This window comes from Arachis ipaensis, chromosome B02 (assembly GCF_000816755.2).
Source record: "Arachis ipaensis cultivar K30076 chromosome B02, Araip1.1, whole genome shotgun sequence".
Taxonomy (NCBI): Eukaryota; Viridiplantae; Streptophyta; class Magnoliopsida; order Fabales; family Fabaceae; genus Arachis; species Arachis ipaensis.
This window is the reverse complement of record NC_029786.2, coordinates 37,718,518-37,723,247: the sequence shown is the minus strand read 5'-3', so window position 1 is coordinate 37,723,247 and position 4,730 is coordinate 37,718,518.

Sequence of the window (4,730 nt, the reverse complement as noted above, 5' to 3'; positions counted from 1 at the left end):
GGCAAAATTTTAACGTTACGGCCTCACACAACAACTTAGTTAATAAATTATTATTTGTAAGCTAAAAACATAACAACTTTAATGTCCGCAGTAGTATAAAACTTTGGTCAATTCATTAAGAGAGTGAATGAATTTCCGGGTTTGACTCCTGGCTGCGGAAAATTTTTTGAATAATTTTTTTTTAAATTTTACTAAATTTAACGTCAAGGCAAAATTTTAACGTTAAGGCATCACACAACAACTAAGTTAATAAGTTATTATTTGTAAGCTAAGAACACAACAACTTTAATGTTTGCAGTAGTATAAAACTTTGGTCAATTCATTAAGAGAGTGAATGAATTTTTGGGTTCGACTCCTGGCTGCGGAAAATTTTTTGAATATTAATCTTTTTTAAATATTACTAAATTTAATGTCAAGGCAAAAATTTAACGTTAAGCCATCACACAACAACTAAGTTAATTAATTATTATTTGTAAGCTAAGAACACAACAACTTTAATGTCCGCAGTAGTATAAAACTTTGGTCAATTCATTAAGAGATTGAATGAATTTCCGGGTTCGACTCCTGTCTGCGGAAAATTTTTTGAATATTAATCTTTTTTAAATTATTATTTGTAAGCATCATTATGAGAGTGAATGAAATTCCGGGTTCAACTCCTGGCTGCAGAAAATTTTTTGAATATTAATCTTTTTTAAATTTTACTAAATTTAACGTTAAGGCAAAATTTTAATGTTAAGGCATCACACAACAACTTAGTTAATAAATTATTATTTGTAAACTAAGAACACAACAACTTTAATTTCCGCAGTAGTATAAAACTTTGGTCAATTCATTAAGAGAGTGAATGAATTTCCGGGTTTGACTCCTTGCTGCGGAAAATTTTTTGAATATTAATCTTTTTTAAATTTTACTAAATTTAACGTCAAGGCAAAATTTTAACGTTAAGGTATCACACAACAACTAAGTTAATAAATTATTATTTGTAAGCTAAGAACAAAACAACTTTAATGTCCGCAGTAGTATAAAACTTTGGTCAATTCAATAAGAGAGTGAATGAATTTTCGGGTTCGACTCCTGGCTGCGGAAAATTTTGTGAAAATTAATCTTTTTTAAATTTTACTAAATTTAACGTCAAGGCAAAAATTTAACGTTAAGGCGTCACACAACAACTAAGTTAATAAATTATTATTTGTAAAATAAGTACACAACAACTTTAACGTTCGCAGTAGTATAAAACTTTGGTCAATTCATTAAGAGAGTGAATGAATTTCCGGTTTCGAGTCCTAGCTGCGGAAAATTTTTTGAATATTAATCTTTTTTAAATTTTACTAAATTTAACGTCAAGGCAAAATTTTAACGTTAAGACATCACACAACAACTAAGTTAATAAATTATTATTTGTAAGCTAAGTACACAACAACTTTAATGTCCACAGTAGTATAAAACTTTGGTCAATTCATTAAGAGAGTGAATGAATTTCCGGGTTCGACTCTTAGCTGCGAAAAATTTTGTGAATATTAATCTTTTTTAAATTTTACTAAATTTAACGTCAAGGCAAAAATTTAACGTTAAGGCATCACACAACAACTAAGTTAATAAATTATTATTTGTAAGCTAAGTACACAACAACTTTAATGTCCGCAGTAGTATAAAACTTTGGTCAATTTATTAAGAGAGTGAATGAATTTTCGGGTTCGACTCCTAGCTGCGGAAAATTTTTTGAATATTAATCTTTTTTAAATTTTACTAAATTTAACGTCAAGGCAAAGATTTAACGTTAAGGCATCACACAAAAACTAAGTTAATAAATTATTATTTGTAAGCTAAGAACACAACAACTTTAATGTTCGCAGTAGTATAAAACTTTGGTCAATTCATTTAGAGAGTGAATGAATTTCCGGGTTTGAGTCCGGGTTGCGGAAAATATTTTGAATGTTAATCTATTATAAATTTTACTAAATTTAACGTTAAGTCATGAAAAAAAAACTAAGTTAATAAATTATTATTTGTAAGTTAAGTACACAACAACTTAAATGTCCGCGGTAGTATAAAACTTTGGTCAATTCATTAAGAGAGTGAATGAATTTCCGGGTTCCACTCCTGGCTGCGGAAAATTTTTTGAATATTAATCTTTTTTAAATTTTACTAAATTTAACGTCAAGGCAAAATTTTAACGTTAAGGCCTCACACAACAACTTAGTTAATAAATTATTATTTGTAAGCTAAGAACATAACAACTTTAATGTCCGCAGTAGTATAAAACTTTGGTCAATTCATTAAGAGAGTGAATGAATTTCCGGGTTCGACTCCTAGCTGCGGAAAATTTTTTGAATATTAATCTTTTTTGAATTTTACTAAATTTAACGTGAAGGAAAAAATTTAACGTTAAGGCATCACACAACAACTAAGTTAATAAATTATTATCTGTAAGCTAAGAACACAACAACTTTAATGGCCGCAGTAGTATAAAACTTTGGTCAATTCATTAAGAGAGTGAATGAATTTCCGAGTTCGACTCCTGGCTTTGGAAAATTTTTTGAAAATTAATCTTTTTTAAATTTTACTAAATTTAACGTCAAGGCAAAAATTTAACCTTAAGGCATCACACAACAACTAAGTTAATAAATTATTATCTGTAAGCTAAGAACACAACAACTTTAATGGCCGCAGTAGTATAAAACTTTGGTCAATTCATTAAGAGAGTGAATGAATTTTCGGTTTCGACTCCTCGTTGGGGAAAATTTTTTGAATATTAATCTTTTTTAAATTTTACTAAATTTAACGTCAAGGCAAAATTTTAACGTTAAGGCATCACACAACAACTTAGTTAATAAACTATTATTTGTAAGCTAAGAACACAACAACTTTAATGTCCGCAGTAGTATAAAACTTTGGTCAATTCATTAAGAGAGTGAATGAATTTCCGGGTTCAACTCTTGGCTACGGAAAATTTTTTGAATATTAATCTTTTTTAAATTTTACTAAATTTAACGTCAAGGCAAAATTTTAACGTTACGGCCTCACACAACAACTTAGTTAATAAATTATTATTTGTAAGCTAAGAACATAACAACTTTAATGTCCGCAGTAGTATAAAACTTTGGTCAATTCATTAAGAGAGTGAATGAATTTCCGGGTTTGACTTCTGGCTGCCGAAAATTTTTTGAATATTAATCTTTTTTGAATTTTACTAAATTTAACGTGAAGGAAAAAATTTAACGTTAAGGCATCACACAACAACTAAGTTAATAAATTATTATTTGTAAGCTAAGAACACAACAACTTTAATGTCCGTGGTAGTATAAAACTTTGGTCAATTCATTAAGAGAGTGAATGAATTTCCGAGTTCGACTCCTGGCTTTGGAAAATTTTTTGAAAATTAATCTTTTTTAAATTTTACTAAATTTAACGTCAAGGCAAAAATTTAACCTTAAGGCATCACACAACAACTAAGTTAATAAATTATTATTTGTAAGCTAAGAACACAACAACTTTAATGGCCGCAGTAGTATAAAACTTTGGTCAATTCATTAAGAGAGTGAATGAATTTTCGGTTTCGACTCCTCGTTGTGGAAAATTTTTTGAATATTAATCTTTTTTAAATTTTACTAAATTTAACGTCAAGGCAAAATTTTAACGTTAAGGCATCACACAACAACTTAGTTAATAAACTATTATTTGTAAGCTAAGAACACAACAACTTTAATGTCCGCAGTAGTATAAAACTTTGGTCAATTCATTAAGAGAGTGAATGAATTTCCGGGTTCAACTCCTGGCTACGGAAAATTTTTTGAATATTAATCTTTTTTAACTTTTACTAAATTTAACGTCAAGGCAAAATTTTAACGTTAAGGCATCACACAACAACTAAGTTAATAAATTATTATTTGTAAGCTAAGAACACAACAACTTTAATGTCCGCAGTAGTATAAAACTTTGGTCAATTCGTTAAGAGAGTGAATGAATTTCTGGGTTCAACTCCTGGGTGCGGAAAATTTTTTAAAAATTAATCTTTTTTAAATATTACTAAATTTAACGTCAAGGCAAAAATTTAACGTTAAGCCATCACACAACAACTAAGTTAATAAATTATTATTTGTAAGCTAAGTACACAACAAATTTAATGTCCGCAGTAGTATAAAACTTTGGTCAATTCATTAAGAGAGTGAATGAATTTCCGGGTTCAACTCCTGGCTGTCGAAAATTTTTTGAATATTAATCTTTTTTAAATTTTACTAAATTTAACGTCAAGGCAAAATTTTAACGTTAAGGTATTACACAACAACTAAGTTAATAAATTATTATTTGTAAGCTAAGAACACAACAACTTTAATGTTTGCAGTAGTATAAAACTTTGGTCAATTCAATAAGAGAGTGAATGAATTTTCGGGTTCGACTCCTGGCTGCGGAAAATTTTTTGAAAATTAATCTTTTTTAAATTTTACTAAATTTAACGTCAAGGCAAAAATTTAACGTTAAGGCATCACACAACAACTAAGTTAATAAATTATTATTTGTAAGCTAAGTACACAACAACTTTAATGCCCGCAGTAGTATAAAACTTTGGTCAATTCATTAAGAGAGTGAATGAATTTTCGGGTTCGACTCTTAGCTGCGGAAAATTTTTTGAATATTAATCTTTTTTAAATTTTACTAAATTTGACGTCAAGGCAAAATTTTAACGTTATGCCATCACACAACAACTAAGTTAATAAATTATTATTTGTAAG